General features: G+C 43.5%; 1 pseudogene; it reads right to left on the bottom strand.

The window, feature by feature from the left end:
* Positions 1-11,670: 11,670 nt before the first annotated feature.
* Positions 11,671-13,518, bottom strand: LOC142454985 (cdc42-interacting protein 4 pseudogene; annotated as a pseudogene).
* Positions 13,519-14,091: the final 573 nt, after the last annotated feature.

The raw sequence follows: 14,091 nt of genomic DNA, 5'->3' as shown, positions 1-14,091 counted from the left end.
ATGCGTAACCACTATAGCACTAGGGCTACTTAACACATGCATGTGTATGTGTGTGTGTGTGTATATATATATATATACATATGTAGATACATATGTATTATATATACATATGTAGATACATATGTATATACATATGTATATATATATTTAGTATAAAAGCATAAGTATCATAAATAATCATTTATTTAACCATTTGTCTAAGTGTGAATATTAAGTGTACTTCTAAAGGTTTTTTGTTGTTGCTAATATAGATAATACTGAGCAATAACAAGGATAATGAGTATCTTTGTATGTAAGGAGCTTTGGTGGTGATGCTGAGTATTTGGACTATCTAACCAACCACAGATAGGGAGTGGGTGGTTCAAACCCATCAGCCACTCCTAGGGAGAAAGATGAGACTGTCTGTTCCCATAACAATGTATAGTGTTGGAAACCCAGTATAGCATTGCTGTGTGTTGGACTGATAACACTCGATTGCAGTGGGTGGGGCTATCTTTGTCTATGAATGCTCACTCTCCTTTTATCCTTATGATGATAGAACTGCAAAATTGGAAGTCACTCTGAAATCACTTTCAAGAAATATTATTTTAGCTTACCCAAAGTCTGTGAGACTGTCTTGGGAAATATTTGACAATGTTGGAGATTATCTTTTAAACATTTTTGTTATCAAATTTTATATTACCATTGTTCCAATTTGTATTGCTTTGATTACTTGAGAGAGTGAGCATTTTACTTGAATTTGCTAATCATTTATATTTAATGTAGGTGAATTGTTTGTTTATCCATTCATCAACTGAGAGTCTTAATATTTTTGTACGATCTTTGACTGTATTAAATATATTAACTCTTTGCAATTTGGTTACAGGCATTCTTCCTGATCCCCAGTCCTTTGGTGATTTGAGTCCTCCCTATGCCAGAACAATGGGTCCCTGGGAACAGAGGCTCAGGCACGGGAGGCAGGAATGAGCAGACATTGGGAGATATTCTGGTTGCTTGAGGGGTCTGAATGCTGTCTCTTTGCTGAGGAGGATGTTGGTGTGAAGCCTAGTTGAGTCATTAGGTTTCACAGGTTACACCTGAGTAGATTAGCAAGGTCAAGTGGCCTGGGAGAGGACAGGAAGGTTGATGAAGGGCACATGTCAATAGTGCCCCCTGAATCTGGAAATGTGGTTGGTGAACAAAAAGTAAAGGAGACAGTTAGAGAAAGTCACTCTGACATCTTAGCATGCATGGGCAAAGACTGTCCTCAGACTTGGGGGAAGTCTATTTGAAAATAGTCACATAACCAAAACCAACCAACAAACTTCAGATTCCAACTCATTGCTGCCCTATAAGACAGAGTAACACTGCCCCTGTAGGTCCCCAACACTGTTAATTCTTCACAGGAGTAAAAAAATCCCATCTTTCTTCCGCAGAATGGATGGTGGTTTTGAACTGCTGACCTTGTGGTTAGCAGCCCAAGAAGGATGCTTCAAAGCAAAATTCTGACAAATGCACATGAAAGGATCTAAAAAATATAACACAAAGGAAATAGCCGAAACGTTTTGCTTTTCAATAAATGGGTAAAGCAAATATACCCCAAAAAAACCCCAACCCAGACCCTTCAATACCACTGGCTCAATCCTGACTCACTGTGACACTCTAGGACAGCGCAAAACTGCTCCATAGGGTTTCCACGGCAGCGGATCCTTACAGAAGCAGCTTGTCCATCTTCCTCCTACTGCTTAACCTGCTGCGCTACCCTCACACTGGATGTGGATTTCATTTTTCAAAAGCCAATACATTTTCTACTGGCTTAGGAATGTATAGTCTCACTTATATAGTTTACACCACATAGCTGTTTTAAAAGTCATTTTACTGGGGACTCATACAATTCTCATCACAATTCATACATCCATTCATTGTGTCAAGCACATTTGTACATTTGTTGTCCTCATCATTCTCAAAACATTTGCTTTATACTTGAATCCTCAGTATCAGCTTCTCTTTTTCTTCTTTCTCCCCCCACTTTCCCTCCCTCATGAACCCTTGATAATTTATAAATTATTATTATTTTTTCATGTCATACACTGATCAATGTCTCCCTTCACCCACTTTTCTGTTGTCCATCCCCCTGGGAGGGGGCTATAGATAGATCATTTGATCGGTTCACCCTATCTCCCCCCACATTCCCCTTCTCCTCCTGGTATGGCTACTCTCATTGTTGGTTCTGAGGGGTTTATCTGTCCTGGATTCCCTGTGTTTCCAGCTCTTATCTGTACCAGTGTACATCCACTATTCTAGCTGGATTTGTAAGGTAGAATTGAGGTCATGATAGTGATGGGGAGGAAGCATTAAAGAACTAGAGGAAAGGTGTATGTTTTATCATTGCTATACTGCACCCTGACTGGCTCATCTCTTCCTTGTGACCCTTTTGTAAGGGGATGTCCAGTTGTCTACAGATGGGCTTTGGGTCTCCACTCCACATTCCCCCTCATTCACAATGATAGGATTTTTTGTTCTGGGTCTTTGATCACACAGGCTGGTGTGCTTCTTACATGTGGGCTTTGTTGCTTCTCAGCTAGATGGTTGCTTATCTTCAAGCCTTTAAAATCCCAGATGCTATATTTTTTAATAACCGGGCACCATCAGCTCTCTTCACCACATTTGCTTATGCACTTTGTCTTCAGTAATCATGTCTGGAAGGTGAGTATCATGGAATGCCGGGTTGTTAGAACAAAGTGCTTTTGCTTTGAGGGAGTACTTGAGTAGAGGCCCAATGTTCATCTGCTACATTAATACTAAACTTATAAATATATGTACATAGATCTATTTCCCCATTGTCATATATAAATATATTTACATATGTACATGCCTGTATTTAGACCTCTATAAATGCCCTTTGCCTCTTAGTTCTTTCCTCTATTTCCTTTTACTTTCCTCTTGGCCCACTATCATGTTCAGCCTTCATTTTGGTTTCAGTGATTCTTCTTGGTTCCATTGCCCTTGATCAAGCCTTACCAGGCCTCCTACACACTCCTCGCCATTGATTTTAGATCACTTGTTGTTCCCTTGTCCCTAGGTTTGTTAATACCAACTTCCTTTCCCCTGCCTTGCCCTCTCCCATGTCCTCCCCAAATCTTCGGTCCCAGTGTTTTCTCCTCCAGATTGTTTATCCCACCAACTTATCTAGATAGATATGCAGAGATAATAATATGTACAAAAACAAGACAGAGCGAACCTTAACAGTAAAAGAAAGAATAACAACAACAACAACAAAACCAATGGCAAAAAAGGAAAAGCTTATAAATAGTTCAGGGTCTGTTTGTTGACCTTTAGGAGTGTTTTCTAGTCAAGTCTGATGGGGTGACATGCTCTGGCCCGAAAGTCTATTTTTGGTATTCCCTGGGGACTTTGTTGCTCTGCTCCCCTTGCTGTTCTGTGGCATGCCCTTAGTGTTCCACCTCAGTGTGGTAGTGCCAGATCAGGGAAAATTCCCTCACTGTGTCTCCAGTGATGTCCCCCATAGCACTATGGGTCAGTGAGGGATGTCATGTCTCCTAGTGGAGCTGGCATTGGTTTCTCTGAGCAGGAATATCATCCTCAGGGCTTGGCGGGCCAGGATGTGTTCCACTCTTTCTTCATCTCCCTTCATTTACTCTTGTGTGCTCTGATCAGACATGTCCCTCTCCCTGAGCTGTAGTTTCAGTGCTGTCCTCTGAAGTGAATCCTTCTTGGGGGAGGGAGGGGCTGTCCATGCAGTTGGGATTGGGGACAACCCCTCAGGCATCTCTGTTGGTTCCTTGCTTCATGCTGGTATGTTGCATTCATTTCTTGGAGCACTGGGTTGAAGTCTGGTCCCTGTTTCCCTGTGGAGATATAAACAACACTCTCCTCTTGGGTGGGTTAGTGCCCTGTTCCCCTGCTACACTTGTCTTTTTTTGTTTTATCCCTCTCCTTTTTAGTTGGCTACCATATGTATCCCTGGATTTGGTCTGGCCCCTGCCATACTACCTGGATCTCACCCCAGGGATGCTTGTATACAGTAGCTTGTTCTTTATGCTCCTTTTGCATTTTTAAGCTTACCTCAGTGGACTCATGTTGTACTTGTCCTTTTGTGCTTGAATTACTTCACTTAACATAATTTCCTCCAGTTCTTTCCATGTGGTGACGTGCTTCATGCATTCATCACTGCTTTTTTCTTTAAAAAAAAAACAAAAAACTTTTTATTAGGGGTTCATATAACTCATCACGATCCATGCATACATCAATTGTGTAAAGCACATTTGTACATTAATTGCCCTCATCATTTTTGAAGCATTTGCTCTCCACTTAAGCCCTTTACATCAGGTCCTCTTTTTTTCCCCCTCCCTCCCTGCTCCCTCCTCCCTCAATTATTTTGTCATATCTTTCCCTGTCCGAAGTCTCCCTTCTCCCCCTTTTTGTTGTCCATCCCCCATGGAGGAGGTCACATGTAGATCCTGGTAATCGGTTTCCTCTTTCCAACCCACTCTCCCTCTACCCTCCCAGTATCGCCACTCACACCCCTGGTCCTGAAGGTATCATCCACCCTGGATTCCTTGTGCCTCCAGCTCCTATCTGCACCAGTGTACTTCCTCTGGTCTAGCCAGACTTGCAAGGTAGAATTCGGATCATAGTAGTGGGGTGGGGTGGGGGTGGGGAGAGAAAGCATTTAGGAACTAGAGGAAAGCTGTATTCTTCATCAGTGCTACATCGCACCCTGACTGACTCATCTCCTCCCCTAGACCCCTCTGCAAGGGGACAAATGGGCTTTGGGTCTCCACTCTGCACTTCCCCCTTCATTCACTATGGTAAGATTTTTTTGTTCTGATGATGCCTTATACCTGATCCCTTCGACACCTCGTGATCGCACAGGCTAGTGTGCTTCTTCCATGAGGGCTGTTTTGCTTCTGAGCTAGATGGGTGCTTGTTTACCTTTAAGACCCCAGACGCTATCTCTTTTGATAGCTGGGCATCATCAGCTTTCATTGCCACATTTGCTTATGCACACATTTGTCCTCAGTGATCGTATCATGGAGGTGTGCACACAATGATATGACTTATTGTTCTTTGATACCTGATAACTGATCCCTTTGGAACCATGCATCACTGCTTTTTAGTGATGCATAGTACTCCATTGTATGTATGTACCACAGTTTTTTAATCCATTCATCTGTTGTTGGAAATTTGGGTTGTTTGCAACACCTTGCAATTATGAACACATTGAAGCACAGATGTCTGGCCGTGATTTGTTCCTTGCCTCTTCTGGGTATATGCCCAGTAGGGATTGTTAAGTCATATGGTAGCTCAATTTTCATCTGTTTTAGATATCACCAAATTGATTTCCATAGTGGCTGTAACATCCTACAGGTCCACCAGCAGTGGATGAGAGTTCCTATCTCATGACAGCTCCTCCTACACTTGTTGCTTTCTGATTTCTTGAATTAGGCCATTTGGAGGATGTTAGGTGGTGTTTCATTGTTGTTTTAACTTGAATTTGTCTTATGGCTCATGATCAGAAACATTTTCTCATAGGTTTATTGGACATTTGGATTTTTGCCCTTGTGAAACTTCTGTTCAGGTTTTTGCCCACCTCCTCAGTGGCCAGTTAGCATAGTATTGTAGATTTTAGTAATAAGACCTTTGTCTTATTTGTTATTGCTAAAGATATTTTCCCAGTTCATGGGCTCTCTTATTACTTTCTTGGTGAATTCTTTCAATGAACACACGCATTTTATCTTCAGTATATCCCACTTGTCAATTTGTGCCTCCTCTGTATTTGTGTCCTACCTATTTCTAAAAGCCTATATATTCCCTGAACCAGAGTTCTCAGGTTAGTCCCTATTCCCTCATTGATGACCCTGATAGTTTGGAGTTTTACTTCAAGGTCTGTGACTCACCTTGAGTTTATTCTTCTGCATGGAGTGAGATAAGGGTCTTGCTTTGTTTTTCTGCAAGGAGATATCCAATTTTTCTAGCACCACTTGTTGAAGAGGGCATCTGCTTTCCATTTGATTTTTTTTTTTACCCTTATCAAAGATCTGTTGTTTGTATGCTGATGATTTTATTTCTGGGCATTCAGTTCTTTTCCATTGGTCTGAGTATGTCATTATACCAATACCATGGGTATACAACATATCTTATGTAATAGAGCACATATGAGTAAATTATCTCTTTCCCTACTTGAAAAAGATTTTATTTGTTTTGGAAGGGAGCTATTGGGAAGTTCTGAAGATATGGAGTATAAGAAAAGGAAATGTGTTTAGAAAGGAGATTTTATTGAGTGTTATAGTCCCTTTAATATTACAGGAGTCACGAGTAGTTAATAGTCCTTATTTTGGTGTCTTTTGGTCGAGATCTCCATGACTGAATTATTTTGTCTCTGTGTTCATAAAAATTGTGTCTTCTCCACAATACTTGCTGGAACTCTGTTTTTAAAAAGAAAGAAAAGAAAATTATAATAACTTTAATTGTACATGATCAATAGAATTAGTAATAAAATTTATAATTTTTCTTGAAATAAAAAGCATATCTATTAATTAGAATTTTATCTTTGACCTTGGTGTTGAAATGGAAAGGCAAATTATGAACGTATATAGGTTTGTCTTCTCCAGTATCCTTCTGTGTTTGTTTTATTTGAAACTCATTTCATTCCACAAAAGGCTTGAGTTTCCTGTTTCTTTGCTGCTATTTACTGGGAATAATTTCCCATCTTTTCTCCATCCAGTGAGCTCCTACTCATACCCCAAGAGCCAACTCAAGGATCACTTGCTCTAAGAAAGCTTTAATTGTTCAGCCAGAATGAATCTGAATGTTTTGATGGCTGTTAACTTGTTCATTCTTTTCTACTAAATACCCTGAGGTCACATTTAATGTTGTACTTCCATATCCAGCCCCAAACCAAAACATTCACTGCTATCAAGTTGTTTCCAACTCACAGAGATCCTATAGGACAGATAGAACTGCCCCCTCAGGCTTTCGAAGACTGTCACTCTTTGTAGGAGTAGTGGAGGAGAGGCGGGTTGGTTTTGGTCAGCAGACCAACATGCTCTAGTTGGACTATGTACCTCATGGGCTAGTTCAGTCCATAATGGACTGGACTGTGAGGCATAGAAAGCCTTTTATGGCAATGGAGTTTCTATTTCTCTCTCCTGGATTTTTTCAATCTGAGTGATAGTAACCCTTTCAGAGAAAATAGAACTACCCCTTGGTATTTCTGAAATTTAAATCTTGATGGGAGCAGATAGCTTCATCTTCTTCCGCCCCACCCTCACCCCCCACCCCCCAGCTACTGTGGGCTCGAACCTCTGACCTTTTGGTTAGCAGTGCCATGTGCAGCCCTTGATGTCTTGCGTTTGAGTCAACTGGGTGCCAACGGGATTGGTTGGGGTTTGGGTCTTTCTGTATGGAGGGACTTAGAGCATCAATTCTTTCTCTGGTGCCTTTTCGGAGGAGAAATATGTCTGATTCGCTTGGGTTCCTTTGAAGTCAGCCTGTCCCTAGCATGCTCACCCTCTCCTTGACTGGGTATGCACGGTGAATTTCGGGCTGAGGCTTTAGGAAGTTTATTATGGCTGTGTGCCTAAGCCAGCTGTTATCAGTCAAAAGACTGACATGCTGGTCTCTGTCTGGCTGACTCCTGGGTGTCTCTCTCAATTGGTTCCTGCCTCAGGAATGGGGGCGATGCGTTATCTATTGCTCCACTGCTAAGCCCCCAGCATCTGACATTTGTACAGCGCCTTTCAGTTGACAAAGCACTTCCATGTCCATTACGTGCAGTGCTGTAAATAAGGTGACAGCGTGCTGTGTGAGTGTAGGGAAGTGAGGGATTCATTTCAGTTGGGGAAACCACAGAAAGCCTCACAGAGACGCTGGATCTTTCTGGGCCTTGTTCAACACAGGTGTTGGACTGGAAGATCTCTCATTTCTACCCTTCTAAAATCACTTAGAAAAAGAAGGGAACCAGTAGAGGGAATGTGGACCATTTCCAGAATTTGCCTCGCCTGCAATCTGGCTTGCTCTTTGGATCCATTGGACACTGAAGGCATCTTGCCCTGGTTCCTGACATCCACTGGTTGTGCCTTTGTATTACAAAGCTTGATCTCAGGAGACCCGGCTTTGCCAGCCGATTTGGGAAACGCTAGTGAGATATGGGAGTTCCTGGATGGGACAAACAGTTAGGTGCCTGGTTATGAACTGAGAGACTGGCAGTTCAATTCCAGTCAGAGTCACCTCGGGAGACAGGCCTAGTGACCTACTTTTGAAAACCTGGGGAGCACAGTTTTTCCCTGGCACACACGGGGTTGCTCTGAGTCTGAAGCGACTTGATGGCAATGGGTTGGATTTCAGTTGGGTTTACCCGGCATTCTCTCTTGCCTCAAAACAATCAGGCAAACAAACCCCAAAACAAATCCAAACTCACTGCCATCAAGTTGATTCCCACTCCTGGTGACCTGTAGACAGTATAGAACTGCCCTAGTGAATTTCTAAGACTGTAACTCTTGATAGGAGTAGAAAGCCCTGACTTTTTCCTGAGAAGTGGCTGGTGATTTCGAACAGGCGACCTTGCAGATTGCAGCCCGACTGGTAACTGCAACGCCACCAGAGTTCTCTTGCCTAGGCCTGAGGATCACCCTCTGGGACCATGTTGTGTGACTGGCCCTTCCTCACCATGGGACCAGCTGGCACAGTCTAGCATTCAGTGAACTCTAATATTCTATGGTCATTAGACTTAGAGCGAATTTAGAAGCAACTGGGTCTCTCCCCTCAGATACAGCAAAGATTTCATGCCATCAAAGACACTGTCCCGCCTGGGACAGCCCTGAGGGACTTTGGAGTCGCCATCCGTTTTCCTAGTGTGGGCCCACCAATAGACACTCCTTGATGTGGGAGTGCTAAAAGGCATTTTGGAACAAACAGCTTCCACAAAAGTGCCAAATTCTAATTGACATTGTTTTTCAAAGTGTTAGAATATAAATTGAATTTCAAGGCAGAGGGGGAAAAATTAGAATTGGAAGTAAAGGAAGTGAATTTACAAGCAGAAATGAAATGAGTCAATCTAATTTCAAAGTCTGTCCTGAACCAAGGGTAAAATAACAATCAGGGTTTGTGAAAAAAGGAAATCTAATATTTATAAGGAGTTCAACATCTAAGGGATGATAAATTGCACTTGAGAGAAAAGGCTGCATTAGATAAATTTTATCTTGACATTGAACCCTTTAAAATGCCTGCAGAGCTTGTCTTGTACATCTGTTGTGGCCCACATGCCAGTCTGTCCCTGGTAGTAACTGAAGGGTTATTTTGCTGAGAAAAATCTGTTTGACTTAGAAGCTGCAAGGAAGAAAAAGGAAGCTTAGCGAGTGGAATCTAAATGACTAGTAGGAAAATTTCAAATGCCACCATGGCAGAAAAAAAAGATGAACACGTCTACGATAATTGACACCTCTTCTTACATTCAATTCTATACGATCTCTGCACACATTCTTAGCCTGGTGTAACATCTTTTAAGTCTATTTTGAATCACAATAGAGAATATGACAAAAGGAATCAAATCAGTGAAGTGCATTGTTGGGTGAAATTACCTGTGGAGAAACAAACCTGTGGTGATGGGGCCTGGGTGGTCCTGCTTCATGGTGGGCCCCGAGAATCTCCAATCAGGTTACTGAAGAGACCAGGAAAGGACATGGTGGAAAGGGCAGTATCCCAAGTTGGGAGTGTATAGGTATGCATGGGTATGGAGTGAGGAAGGAGAGAGAGAGAGAGGTGATGACAGGGACCTAACAAGTGGGGTGACGAGTAGTTGAGGACAGAAGTTCTGGCCAGTTGCACCTGCCACGGCCGCTTCTCTCTGTATTTCATGAGTCAGCTCCTATGATCAGTGATTTCCCTCATTCATCAATGCTTTGCAGGGACTTGTGAAAGGCAATGTGTTTAATGACAAATAACCCCAAATATGTTTTTAGAAGGATGATTCACAGTAATGAGTTCTCACCCAAGAAAAGGATGAATATTAGGTACAATTTATTTAATAGCAACATAATGTGTTTGGTAACACACAGGTGACTGCACAGCCAAGCACTCTAGTGCCATTTTGATGAGTCTTTAAAATCACTCCCTGCTGCCACAAAGTCAAATCCGACTCTGTGGTGCTAGTCAAATCTGATCAGGGCTCTTTAATGTGTTTTGTAACGTGTTTTGTAGGAGCCTGGTCTCTTAGTGGTTACATGTTGAATTGTAATCCACAAGGTCAGCAGTTTGAAACCACCAGCTGCTTTCACAGGAGAAAGATGAAGCTTTTTATTCCCATAAAAAGTCACAGTCTTGGAAACCCACAGGGGAAGTTCCCCTCTAAGGCCGTTATGAGTAGGAATCGACTCGATTGATGGCAGCAAGTTTAGAGTTTCATGTGTTTTGTACCAATGCATTTTACATTTTACCTAGAGATAGATGAAATGATTGTGACAAAATATTCAGTGTTAGCAGTTTGATTTAGCACTATCAATATGAAGTATACTTGGGTTCAAATTCAATTTCTACCACTTGCCTCAGGAATTTGATTTGAGTACTTCAAGTCTCAGTTTTTTCACTCTCAAAACAAGAGTAAAATCTGCCTTGAAGAAGGGATGAGTCAACCAGGGTGCTGCATAGCACCGATGACACACAACATTCTTCACCCCCCACTATCATGACCCCAATACTGCCTTTCACTGCGGGTTAGACTTGAGCATGTGCACAGGTACAGATAAGAGATAATAGCTCAGGACACATGGAATCCAGGAATCCCTACCCAGGAGGGAAGGGGGAAGTTGGCAGAGAAAGGACGGAAAGGGGAACCAATCCAAATGATCAACAAATAGCCACACAGTCCCCCTACTATGCAACCCCCATCCCAGGAGAATGAACAACAGAAACCGTGGGTGAAAAGAGACAGTGGTCAGTGTAAGATATGAAAATAATAATAATTTATTAAAGATTCATGAGGGTGGGAGGGGGGAGAGAGGGTAAAAAGAGAAGCTGATACTAAGGGCTCGAATAGAAAGTAAATGTTTACAAAATAGTGATGGCAACATATGTACAAATATGCTTGATATGATTGATGGATGGATTGTAATAAGAGTTGTAAGAGCCCTCAATAAAATGATCTTTTAATAGAAAATAAAATGAAGTGTAAGCTATGTGGATGAAATGCAAAAAAATAAAAGAAAGAAATGGAAAAAAAAAACCCTGCTTTGAAGAGCTGCTTTAAGGATTAAATGGGAAAATTTATAAAAACTCCGGAATATGGTAAATGCTCATCTATTTCCTGTGTTTTCTAAACATTTTGGATAAATTTTATTTTTTTCAAAAAGAAAAAAAGTCTACACAAAAATTTTATTTTGGAAAGTGGTTTGCATTTAGACTTTAGTTGTTTGATTAAGGTACAAATCCACAAATTTTAAAACTAAAAGTGACCATAAATATCATACCATTTTTAAAAACTCTCAATTTGAGAACAACTACAAATTTATAGAAAATTATAATAGTATAAAAAATCTGACACCTTATCATTATCTCTACACATACACACACTCTTATATACATATAGTCTTTTTTTTTTTTTTTTCCATCATTTTTTTCTTTATATATAAAACGCGACGGCCCCAGCCGAGAGGCAGGAAGAAAAGACCTGACCCAGGAGTATGTACACCGGTGATAAAGGCACAGACAGCGGGCCCACGTGGGGTGGGCGGGGCAGCAGGTTACACAGGTCTTAGGCGAAGCCACGGGGGCAGAGATAAAGTGCGTAGGTCCTGGGGGCCCCCCGTGGCCCAGAAGCAGCAGCCAACAGCCCCCCTGCCCCAGCCCCGGGCTCAGTTGAGCGTGACACGAAGGTAGGAGGTGGGCATGTAGCCCTCTCCGCCGTGTTTCCGCCGGACGCGGGTCCAGCCGTCGCCTTTGTCCTCTTCCATGAGGCTGAGGTCTTCTCCCTCCGCCATGGAGATGGTGCCCTCGCTGGACCCTTCGAAGTGATAAATGGCCACACAGTGACCTATGGGAGAGGTGGGCTCCTCTTCAAAGTCCTCATCGAACTCCGTGTAGATAGGGGTATCCTGACCCTCCTCCGAGGGGTGTCCTTCGGAGCTCTCTTTGTTGTCCTGTGAACTGTTGTGGCCGTCGTCCGGAGGGGCGCTGGCTGGGGGGTCGGGAGGCCGGGTGTGACGGCTGAGGCTGTCCCCTCGGTTGCTCAGTACCCGGCTCTCAGCTTCTGCCAGCCAGGCCTCATACTTCTGTACCTCCAACTTGAGCCGCTCGATGTTGCTCAGGGTTTCCGTGATCTGGGGCTCCAGGCTGGCTGGGTCCCCCATCTGCGGGGTCTTCTCATACACATCCTTCATTTTCTTTAGGGCTTCTCTCTGGTCCACCTCCTTCTGAAGTTCCCGATTGCGCTCCTCCAGCTGCTGTTGAAGCCGCTTTCTCTGCTGCTCTGGGGGCAAGTGGCTGAAGTCCTCGGTCGCCACTGTCTTGTTCTTCTTGCCAAAGGGCCAGCGTTTGGCACGGCTGCGGCTCGGGCCTCGGAGCTCCGGCCGGCCATCGGAGGGGGTACCCAGGCTACTGTCGGAGGGAGCTCGGTTCATGGGCTGGCTGAAGTCTTCAAATTCCAGGTCGCTTGGACGTGCAAAACCAGACTTGTGCAGCTCAATGAGGACCTGGGAGTCGTTCTTGGCATTCACAGCATCTGAGGCCACCTTCATGCCTTCCAGGCACTTGGCGATAATTGGCACCACCTGCAGCTCAGCCTCTGACAGGAACCCATACCCAGCCCCCAGGCGGCTCGCCCGGCGCTCATCCATGTCCTGTAGCTTATCAAATATCTGGGGCATCTGGGAAAAGTAGAAGTGGGCCTGGTCTCGGTTGAACCGCTGTAGCTGGGCTGCGTACTCATTTTTGCTTTCTTCTGCCATGTGACTCCGAAGGTGGGCTTGTTGCTTGGCCTTCTCCACGTCAGCCTTGGTGGCATTGATATCCTGGTCCAGCCGTTCAGCAGTCTGGGCTGCCTTCTCGGCTTCCCGGCAGTCCCGCTCAAACTTCCTCTTGCTATTCTCCAGTTGTTTGAAGCCATTTTCTAGCTGCTGTTGGGCCCGCCGGCCCTCCTGGAAGTGCAGCTTTCTCTCCTGCTTCATCTCCTGGGAGTACTTGGCCAACTCCAGGCACACCCGGACACTGAGGTTCTCGGCCACCAGCTCCCGCTGCCCCGCAAAGTCGTTCACCTCCTGGAGAATTTGCAGGAAGGCCTGCTGCTGGCTGAACTTGGAATCAGGGTCATCTTTGGCAGGTCTCTTGGGCAGGTATTTTTTCACCAGGCTCCGCAACTGCTTCGCATAGGCCTGCTCCACCTCCGTTCGCTCTTTCACGAACTTCACGTATTTGTCCAGCAGGTCCAGGCCCCACTGCGTGTGGCGCTCGAGCACCTCAAACTGATCCCACAGCTCGGTGCCCCAATCCATGCTGCTCCCGCCAAAGCCGCCGCCCGGTCCCCGCCGCCCGCACCCGCCACATATAGTCTTTTCTAAAGCTTTAGAGAGTGGTGTAAACACTAGATTCTTATCCTTTAGTAATTTCAATGTATATTTCCTAAGAATAAGGATATATCTTTACCTTATTTTATTATACAGTAATCAAGCTCAATAAATTTAATATTGACAGAATTTTTTAAATCTGATATACCACACATATCCTAATTTTGTCAATTGATCAATTAATGCCCTTTACAAAGTGTGGTTTCCCCACCTTACCAGTACAGAATCTAGTGTAGGAACATGTATTGTTGTGCCTCTTTTAATCTGGATTAACAACATAAAATTCTGATATTTGTTTTATAATTAATAAGTGATATATCTATACATGATTGAGCAGTGCAATTTGATTAACCAAGCAACAAAATGTCCAAAAAGTTAAGAGATGCAGGCCCAGCCAGAGGTGCCTTAGAAGAAAGAACTGGCCATCTAATTCCAAAAAAATCAGCCCTTGATAAACCCTGTGGAGCACAGATCTACTCTGACATGCAGACAGTCTCCAGAGTCTCCATGTGTCTTAATTGACATGAATGACAAC

This window comes from Tenrec ecaudatus, chromosome 8 (assembly GCF_050624435.1).
Source record: "Tenrec ecaudatus isolate mTenEca1 chromosome 8, mTenEca1.hap1, whole genome shotgun sequence".
NCBI lineage: Eukaryota > Metazoa > Chordata > Mammalia > Afrosoricida > Tenrecidae > Tenrec > Tenrec ecaudatus.
The sequence above is the reverse complement of the archived record's forward strand: the minus strand, read 5'-3'. Positions and strand labels throughout refer to the sequence as shown.